The 10,907-nt window shown below is 38.6% G+C and overlaps 1 long non-coding RNA gene across 1 annotated transcript; it reads left to right on the top strand.

The window, feature by feature from the left end:
- Positions 1 to 1,623: 1,623 nt before the first annotated feature.
- On the top strand, positions 1,624 to 9,409 carry LOC116462570 (uncharacterized). Its single transcript, XR_004246388.1, has 3 exons — positions 1,624 to 1,700; positions 6,031 to 6,158; positions 8,061 to 9,409. It is a non-coding gene; the product is annotated as an uncharacterized LOC116462570 (long non-coding RNA).
- Positions 9,410 to 10,907: the final 1,498 nt, after the last annotated feature.

Genomic DNA, 10,907 nt, shown 5'->3' on the forward strand with positions numbered 1-10,907 from the left:
AACAGACTGGGACTGATTTTATAGGGCTTTGCGTGCACCAGTAGGGATATTCTACTTGGTGAGAAGCTATGTGACATTTATAAGCAGAGGCTGATGTGGTATGATTTATGTTTTCAAAAGCTCATTCCTCACTCAAAAGTTCATGGAGACCTGGGGAGACAATTATGGGGAGAGCAGGTAGATCAGTTATGAAGCTACCACAATAGTCCAGGTGCAAAATGATGGTGCCTTAGGTGAAGGTGGCTGCAGTGTGGGAAGAGAAACATTTGGGATCTAGGATATGCTTTGTAGGGAGAATCCGTAAGACTTGTTGCTGAATTGACTGTTGGGAGATGAATTGTAAATTTTCTGAAAGGATCAAGGGAAAATGCACACTAAAGTCTAACTTTTCCTGGACACTTTAAACCAAAAAATGTCACTTTCTTTTTTCTTGAATCACTACATCCCATTGAGAAACAGGTGTAAACACACTGAATCCATGGTTAACCAGTATTCTCCTAGACTTGGCTTTCTGAAGCAACAAGGAAAGATTAGAATATGTACAATGCATTTTAGATTAGAAAGCACTTTATCTTATATGCCAGGTATCTGAATGTATCTATCCCATGTGCCTTATATCTCATTGAGTCTAAAACGGTAGATGGGAGAGCAGTAAGGACAGAGAGTTGGTTCCTGTAAGTCTAGGAGAAATTTAGGGGCATTTCCATAGGTAAGATAATATGAGTTCTTATATCAGCCTCTATTTCACCATTTTTGTACTTTACTGGGTTGTCTGTGCTCTCGTCCTGTGTCCTATGAGAACTGCCTGAAGACAAAGCTCAGGTGCATTTTATTCACCATGAGTATATGTATGTGGTGTTGCTAAATGAGTGAGTGAATGAATCCTGAATAGCTAGTCCTTGGTCAATTCTTTCCTTTGAACAATACAAGTTCTCTAACCTCAACTCTTCTTCTTTGTTCTGAGATTGGCCTTTTGCCCCAAATAACTTTTCAGCTATTGGCTCTAGATCTCAGTTTCTGCATGTTTATTCTCAGTCTGCGCCTCCCCTGAATTACCGCACTTTTTCCTGCTTCCATCATGGTGGATGTCCATATGGATAGACATACACATAGAATGTTTGTGAAAAATCCAACATTAAGAGAGGAAACATTTGTTCTCAGAAAGTTTTCAGGTTAGACACTCTAAATTCTACCATTATTAGCACATTGGGATGATGGATGCACCCCACTACTTGTGATGCTGTGCAAGACTCTACTCAGTCTCCTTTCAGCTTCAGAGTTGATCAGAAGCCATTAGTTCTGTCTATCTGGGGACCCAGATATCGTATTTAAACATGCATCCTGCAGAGCAGTTCAGAGAAGAGTATAATGTATCAGTTGAGTACTAAACATTGAGTATTTCTATAACGAAAAAGTACAGAGAGTTCCATTTATGTTTGTCCTTTTATTGAAAATTGCTACAACCTGGTCAAAAAATTCTCCCTGTGTGGCAGGATATCCGCCAGTGAATGAGTCTGTTGAAAGCACCACACCAAATTCAACATTAAGGGCCAACCCTGACCACAGCTGAGTCGTGTGAAGAGGCTGACAGCAGCGTGGCCACCACCCAGGATGGAGAGAAAGGCACTGTGAGGTGTTAATGGAAAAATCCAACTTCCTTTTCTTCCAAAGATGACTGAAACCAAAGTGGAGCTTTCTCTGTGAGTTTTAAAAGATAACTTTCATTTTTTTCAGAATAGAAATATTTACCAGGCTTTAGTATCTTTTTGTCTTTTTATATTCCTCTCTGTATAATAAATGCCCTTTTAAAAGCTCATGTTTACTTAGCAATAATTACTTGTTTTTTGTTTTGTTTTGTTTAATGTGAGGGGTTTAGCAGTCACCACATACTGCACTGCACTCTCCTGGTGGTCTGGGTCTGTGTCTTATGACCTGGAAGGCCAGGCATATGGACAGAAACTTAGTACCCAGTAAGTTATAGTAGAATGTCTTAGAATGATGGCACAACATCACCTCCAACAGAGCCCTATGACCTAGAGCCAAAAAATACAACGAGGAGCAGGATTTGATTACAACTAAATTTCCCTTTTGAAGCCAAGACCTTGTATTTGCACAACTCTTGGTTGATTCTAAAGTTCCTCAATTCCAAAGAAGTCTTCATTTCCTAACATGTTACGTAGTAGAAATTCAGCATTACCTGTCATTCTAATAATTATCATAAACTTTTCTGCACTAAATAGCTGGAGTAAGGAAAAGCCCTGGATTTTCACCACTGGACCATGATCCTCTTTAAATTGTATTTTTTATTTAAAAATATTGTCTTCAAAAAGCTGCTCTGATACTTAATGTACCTTTTACAATGATAACATTTAAACATATTGCCTGGCTTTGTGAATTCAATTAAGGACTCCGGGGTGCATTGCTGCCTTTGTTAAAAACAAGCAAAAACACACCTGACAAGCCTTTTTTTTCTCTAAGATTCTATTTACCTATTTTTGAGATCACAGAAAACCAAGAGCTAGATAGGCTCCCCTGGATACCATGATTAATTAGTTACTCAGCGCAGAGTTTCTCTGTGTTATTTGGTTGATTTTTCATTTGGTTTTCTTTGGAAATGACTTTACTACTCTGAAACAATTCCTTTCAAGCCATTTTTCTTCCTTTTAAAAACATAAGTTCAATGATTCACCCTGTGTAAGATACAGGTTGCAGATGCCCTTCATTTATCATAAAATACAATATATTTCTTTTATTTGGAGGGTGAAGCACCCTTAAAAGCTTTGTAAGCTTTTTTATTTTCCTTAAGAGTGAGACACGTCAGGATGTGAAGATACTTGCAAACACTCATCTCCACAGGAAAGAATCACTCATTCACCTGTGAAATGGACAATTGGTACTGAGAAATGGGGCTGTTACTAGAACAGATGCCTGTAAAAGTAGAAGCAGCTTTGGAACGGGGTAATGGTAGAGGCTGAAAGCATTTGGAGAATCAGGCTAGAAAAAGTCTGTAGTGCAGTGAAGTATTAAGGGTGTTTCTGGTGAGAGTTTGGATGAAAAGGAGAATTATAAGGAAATTTGAATTTTGTTAGAGATTACTTAAGTGGTTATGACCAGAATGTTTGTAAAAATAAAGGCCACCTGATGAAGCCTCAGAAATAAGAAACGAAGTATTGGAAACTGGAGTAAAAGCCATCCTTGTTATTAAGTAGCAAAAAACTCAGTAAAATTGTGTGTATGTTTAAAGGCTTTATAAAATGTAGAACTTAAGAGCAATGACAGAATACCTGGCAGAAAAAATACCTAAGCAGCAAACCATTCAGGCCACTGCTTGGCTACTTTTAAACACATACAGTGAGATGTGAGAGGAAAAGAATGATTTAAAGATAGAATTTATAATTAAAACAGAAGCAGAATGGAACGATTTGGAAAATTCAAAGCCTGGCCATGTAAAGAGTGAAAATACATCTTTAGGAGAGCAAATCAAGAGTGTAGCCAAGCAACTATTTGGTAAAGAGATTCCCATGGATAGAGGGGAGCCAGCTGCTATTAACCAAGTCAATGAGAGAAAGACCCTGAAGGCACTTCAGAGCTCTTAGAGGCTGCCCTCCTATCACAGGCCCAGAGCTCTAGGAGGGAAGAATGGTTTCAGGGGACAGGCCCAGGGCACTCTTCATGGGCTGTCTCATCAGAGCTTACTCAGGTATCTGCTCCTCCCTACATTCCAGTGCAGTTCTCCTTGACTGTCCTAGCCAGGGCTCAAGCAGGCCCATGTATGGTATAGGCCACTCTGGAGCATGCAAGCAGTAATCCATCCTTGACGGCATCCATGTGGTGTTCAGTCTGTAGGTTTGCAGAATGCAAGAGCTTTAGGGGCATGGCTACCTCCACCTAGATTTCAACGGATGTCATGAATAATCTGGGGGCCCCAGGCAGAAACCTGCTGCAAGAGTGGACTCACCACAGAGAGTCCCCACTAGTGTGATGCCTAGTGGAGCTATAGGATTGGGACGGCCACTGAGACCCAAGAACTGTAGAGCTGTCAATGTGCAATGTTAGCCTAGGAGAGCTGCAAGCAAGAGACTCCAACCAATGCCTGAGAGCCCAGTGGGCTAAGCCCAGCAAAGGCATGGGGGTGGGGCCATGTGAGGCCCTGGGGGCTCAATTCCCACCCCAATGTATTCAGGAAGTGGGACATGGAGTCAAAGGAGATTATTCTCCAGCTTTAACACTTAATATTGTTTTCCCTGTTGGGCTTTGAACTTACTTGAGACCAGTTATGCCTTTCTTCTTGCCTATTTCTTCCTTTTGGAATGGGAATGTCTATCCTACGCCTGTCCTATCACTGTATTTTGAAAGTAGATAACTTGTTTTGATTTCACAGGCTCACAGCTGGAGAGAATTTGCCTCAAGATGAATCATGGCTCTAGAACCATGAGCCAAATAAATTTCTTTTCTTTATAAATCACCTAGTCTTTGGCATTCTGTTATAGCAGCAGAAAATAGACACAGACAGTCATTCATAATCCATTTCACTTCCCTAAATCTTGGGGGGGGAGGTGGTTATTCAATGTCAAATTCTCATTTACCCATAATGACGTCAGTGTCTTTGAAAAATTACACTAGATCAGAGGATAAGTTACCAACTCTTCCAAATGGTTGGTTAGAGATCATAGATCAGCAGTTAGAGTTGCATGCTGGACATGTACCAGCCTGCTCACTTTATCGCTTTTTCATGCCACCCTCCTCAGCTCAAACCCCTTCAGGCTTTCAGCCTCACTGAAAATAAGAACGTGTTCGAGGTGTTTCGCCAGAGAATCACGTATTCCTGACATCCTAGTAGATTACCCACTTTAGCCAATCCCTTTAAACTTCTCTTTTTCTTTTTTCTTTTCCTCTTTGGAATGAGTGCGTAACTATGTAATTGTTATTGGATGTATGTGGATTTCCTGAAAGTGTTTCATGTTTTGAATGACGAAGAACATTCATGGGGATAATATGTTTTAAAAACCAGGGAAACTTGAAAGATCTGGGAGAAGCCACTTAAACTGGATCCCAATTTGAGAAACTTGAAAATAAGAACAGAGGGTTATTTGCCTATAGCAAGTGGAGGATTGAATTTTCTCAAGGAGAGGATTTTTACGCAATTTCTTTGTGGAAAATGATAGGAGATGTAGATGCTTCTAAGATGCCTTCTGCTTTCCACTTAGGTCTAATTTTTTTCTTTAAGCCTGTACATGCAGTCTTAAGATTATTTTTACGACACAATGAATAGCTGTTTAAACACTTTAAGTTGATTCTTTTCAGATATTATTTACTCTAGTCCACTTACATGTGGTAAGTCATTATTTCACTGTGTTTTTTTAGTTTTAGTTTTCTATGGAAATGTTTTTTAATGAAGAAATTTTAAATGAAAGACTTTAGCCTCTTTTCAAAAGAACAGTATAAATGATTACTCTTTTTGCTAGGATACATATGGTGGCATGAGTTTAAATTTTAGATTCTCTATCGATGTCAAAGTTTGCGAACATTTTTTCTATCTGGGCACCATGATGGTATGGCACTCCATCTGTGATTTACTCTACCCAGAGAGGAATGAAGTGTAGTTAACAAGAATCAAACTAATGGAAAACAGGATTCTGGTGTTGCTGGAACATGTAAAAAAAGGTGGAGTCTAAGAAAATATTGCTCCAGCCAAGACAGTATTGAAGAAACTCATTATTTTCCATCTGCTTGTTCCTTGTTCCCAGTGTGAAGTGAAAGCAAAGTTTTAAAATCTTTTCTCCTCTGCAAGAAAATTTATTTCAGAAAATCCCTATCTCAAAAATGAAGCAATTAAGAACTGTCTGGCTGTGAGGATCTGGCCTCGACTTAACTTAAAGCAAGAACTTCAGTTATGTATCAAGATGTGCATGAGAATGAACCTGCTCTGCTCGGCCAACGTGCTGAGTGACTTGATGTTTGTAATAAATAAATAAATAAATAAACAACAAACATGTTGTCATGAAATATCCTTTGTAATTATAAACACAGGAAACTTTCTGAGATGCAAGTGGGTGTTAAATGGTTCAGCAAAGCCAAGCCAGAGCGGTTGGTGTGCTTTGAAATGAAGTGACAATGGAAAAATGAAATCTACCGAAAGATCACTACGTGTTTCAAAGGTTTGACTTTTTAAAAATTTTCTTCAGTTTTCTATTTTGAAAAATACAAAGAGGTTTGAATTTGTTTTTATATAAGCAGCATGTGTAGGCTACCATCTAATATTTGGCAACTTTAAAAATTTTTGAGCAAAAACAACTGTTTAGGAGTTAACTATTACTTAAAAAAAGATACATGAAAGTTATTATGTGTATGTTCCTGCATGGTACATAGGAAATTACTAAGTGCTAGTTAGTTCAATTTACTTAATTAGGTATTTACTCATTGGCTATTATATGCCTAGTTTCGGGCTACGTAATATTTTAAAAATTAGCATTATATTTGTTGTCCTATCTACACTTTTTGGCAAGCAAAATTTTGAAAATCATTTGATGTGGAAACCCTTTGAAAAGAACTAGATTGCAGCATGTATTCAAATTCAACATTGATTTTTATCAAGTACTAAAATGTGATACAGACCAAACAATAGGAATTTTCAGAAATGAGAATGGTTGTGCTGTCAAAAAAGATAAGCAATATGGATGATTTATGAATATTTATGGCCTATTACATTTATTGAATTTTGGAAGGCAAAGATTGTTAAAGCAGAGATAGTTCACAGCAGAGAAGAGCTACCAGTGAATTCATGAATTATATTCTGGATTATTCTTTTTGAAAGAATATATATTTGGTGCATTTGTCATTAATAAAGTTAATTAATCAGTTAATGTCTTGAAGTAATAGTAGATTAATCCTTTCTTGATATGCATGATGTATTAGCCTGTTTTCACGCTCCTGATAAAGACATACCCAAGACTGGGAAATTTACTAAAGAAAGAGGTTTAATTGGACTTACAGTTCTACATGGCTGAGGAGGCCTCACAATCATAGCAGAAGGCAAGGAGGAGCAAGTCACATCTTACGTGGACGGCAGCAGGCAAAGAGAGAGCTTGTGCAGGGGAACTCTCCTTTTTAAAACTATCAGATCTCATGAGACTTATTCACTATCACAAGAACAGCAGGGATAAACTTGCCCCATGATTCAATTACTTCCCACTGGGTCCTTCCCACAACATGTGAAAATTCGAGATGAGATCTGGGTGGGGATACAGCCAAACCATATCACATGTTATCCTAGTTGTTGCCATAGTCAATAAGCAACATAAGTCAATAAGTCATATACTGCAACATAAGTCAATAAGTCATAATAAATTACCTTTGTGGGGTCCAGTGTAAAATGAATATAGGGTCATCTTGTTCAAAAATTATTATGAATTTGAAGAGCAGTAAACCAAGTATGAGGTCCTTCTAAGCAAGGAACCTTTTGTAACTGCATAAATCTCACAAGTCTCATGAATCTAGTTCTGTCAATGAGGATAGTCAAATTAGTATAAACGAAAGGTGTTTATTTAAGGCAATCTTTAAATCCAGGCACAATCTACTAATGTGCTTATCACAGATGAGTAACCAGTTAATGATCATTAATCATGATAGATATAGACATTTGTATGCATACATTTGTAGAATATTTATCTAGCATTATATTTGCACAGACACACATATGATTAAAATATGTAAAACAGACTTCTGAAAATCTCTAGTATGGTAGCCTTTGCCAGATTAACTAGAAAAAGATCACTTGTCACAATCCACAAATCCTATTATACATCATCCAACAAATATTCTCCGAGTACCTAGTCCATACCAGATATTATTCATGGTGTAAAGATATAGCAGAGAACAAAAGAAACAGAGTACTTGCTCCTAGAGGGTTTTCATACTATCGAATTTCTGAAATTTTGACTGATTTGCCCAGGCTTTAGTTTGTATTTTTGTTTTGCTTTGTTTTGTTTTTGCTGAAACCCCTGTCTTCCTGGCTTTATTAAGAACAGAAGCAAAACTTAGCTATTCTTGTCGCTATTTAGAACTGAGTAGAACCAGAACTCTTCAGAAAAGAATGTGCTAAAGGTTTGTCCTTGAGAAGTTTCCAAGCCAAGACACCCCTAGGAGCACTTCCCATTGAGGTCGAAAGGCTCATCCACTTACAGCGATTCATGGGAAAAGAGGACAGCACCCTCATCTTTGGTCCAAGAACACAATCCTGAGTGACACAGGATTGCCCTGAAAGTCAACAGCATCCATCTTACAAAAATCAACAACACTCACTTTTCAACCTTCCAAAGAATTTACTGGTCTGGTTTGGCCTTTTGGTGCCACATTCCATTCCAGAACCCCAGCTAAAATGTTCTCAAGGGCTGACCAGAGATTTCTCCTCCTTTCTCTGGGCTGGTACAACTTGACCGCTGCTTGACATCAAGGTCAACTGGAGACTGGGAACAGTTATGTAACTGTGTTGTAAATTGAATTAGAGCTGTACATGAGCCCAGACCAAGTAACCAGTGCAGCTCCAAGCAAGAGTAGCAACATGTCCCCCAGAGACAGCATTGGAGGAACAGCTTACTGGGGAATGGAAAAAGGGTATCACAGGGTAAAAAAGAAACCATCTCTTTCCAGTCCCTCTAAAGTCTGGGCAGTTGGCTGCCCTATCACATGTGGAGTAAGAGGGGGGCATTAAGTGCAGAGGGAGCTGGTGTCAGTATGGCAGGCAGACACTGAGGAAAAATCAGCTTACATAGTATACACAAAGAGAAGGAGAAAAAAATATTTTTAACATCAGAACGGAAACCACCCAGATGAGAGAAATAAGAAGGCTTACACGTGGAGAGGAAAAAAGCCTCTGGCAGTGGTCTGTGGCCTGTAGAATGAGCAAGAGAGGCACGACCATCCTCCTACCAGTGACTGGTCATTCTGGAGAGGATACATGTGCACAGATCTGGAAAGCCCGGGCTGAAAAGCCTTTTGACACCTTTGGTGACCTAGGACATGGTCCCTCTATGTAAGACATCATGCTAGATAGAGGGGAAAATAGTAAGTTTTGTTCAAAGGCAAATGACTACAACTTGAGATAACTTTTAAAAAGATAAAAGGTACTGGCACCATGGCATGACCTTGATCTGTGCTAACATGACCACCTGCAGGAGCAGATGAGAAGAGGCAGAATAATGTAAAGCTGAAAGCTTGTAGTCACCAAACCATAGATAGCTTCATCTCTTACCAAGTGCTTGATGCGTGGCTAGGTTCTTAAATCCCCTACAAGTTCCAGCTTCCTCATCTGTAAAAAAGGAGCAAATTAAGACTGGATGAGTTAATAGACGTAGAAGTACTTAGTACCGTACTTTACAAATAGTTAAGTGCCCAATAAATGTTAACTGTTGTTATTACGTACTCTGTCCTTCACTATGTTAGGCCCTGGGATGTAGTGGTGACATGCAAGGCTGCTGCTCTTGTGGCTCTTACATGAAACAAGAGAACAGGGAAATAAACAAAATAAATGCAGACTATGAAAAGTGCTAAAGAATAAATAAATACAGTAATACAATAGAAAGAAAATGCCTCTCTCAGGAGGTGACAGTTAAGCTGAGACTTGAGCAATCATCAGGGGCACAGGGTTCCCAGAAGAGCAAAAAAATAAGTGCAAAGTCCCTGTAACAAAAAAAAGAGCTTACTGTGTCCAAAAATTAAAACGAACCCTAAAGTGGTTTGAGAATAGTAACATGGGCTTTGGTTAGGCTGGAGCTAGGGCTCACCTAGTAGAGTGTAGAAAGGCAACATCCCATCTCCTACAAATCTATTATCATCCATTAATTTACACTGCATCTGAAGAGCATGCTGAATTAAAGTCTGTTAACCCTTGGGATACAGTCATCAAATGTATCCGATATATTGAGATAACCCCAACAGAGGGGATAAGTCTTTAAAAAGTAAATCTATGCATTTCAGCATTTCTTACAATTGCCAAAATATGGAAGCAACCTAAGTGTCCATCAGGAGATGAATGGATAAAGAGAATGTGGTATATACACAGTGGAATACTGTACAGCCTTAAAAGGAAGGAAATTCTGTAATTTGTAACAATATGGATGGAACTGGAAGATACTGTGCGAAATAAAGTAAGCCAAGCACAGAAAGACAAATATTGCATGATCTCATAGGTGGGCTCTAAAAAGGTCAAATTCATAGAAGCAGAGAGCAGAAAGGTGGTCACCAGATGCTAAGAAGTGGGGGGAAAAGGAGGGAAAAGGAAAGATGTTGATCAAAGGGGACAGTTTCAGTTAAACTGGAGTAGTGATCTATTGCAACTGCATGGTGATCATAGTTAATAATATGTTGTACATTTCAAAATTACTAAAAGAATAGATTTTAAACATTCGCACCACAAAAAAAGCGGTAAGTTGGTGAAGTGATGATAAAGTGTTAACTAGTCTGATGGAATCTTTCCACAATGGATACATAGATCAAAACATTGCCTTGTACCCCATAAACAGACACAACTATTATTTGTCAATTAAAAATCAATTTAGAAAAAAAGACTGCACTAAAAGAATAAATAAATCTAAACCAAAAGCAAGCCTGAGAATTGTAGGTGAGTGAAGGGTCTAAATTAAATGTGGTGGAGGATATCATAGACATCCTGACTCTGGCATCCTCCCACTGTGTTGCTCACCTAGAAAAAAAAAAATAAGTGTATCTATTGAAGTATATCATAGCATTAAATACTATAGCACATTGGGATCAGGTATCCTTACTGGGATTCCTTTCTCAATACCCAGCTAAGCTTAAAACTGCAGTGTCCCTACTCACTTTATAAGGGCAGTGGCAAGATCTCCTATCCTGAGGCACAGCTGTCATGCTCCAGTTCTATCATATTGGGC

This window comes from Hylobates moloch, unplaced genomic scaffold, assembly GCF_009828535.3.
Source record: "Hylobates moloch isolate HMO894 unplaced genomic scaffold, HMol_V3 SCAFFOLD_23, whole genome shotgun sequence".
In the NCBI taxonomy this organism is placed as follows: domain Eukaryota; kingdom Metazoa; phylum Chordata; class Mammalia; order Primates; family Hylobatidae; genus Hylobates; species Hylobates moloch.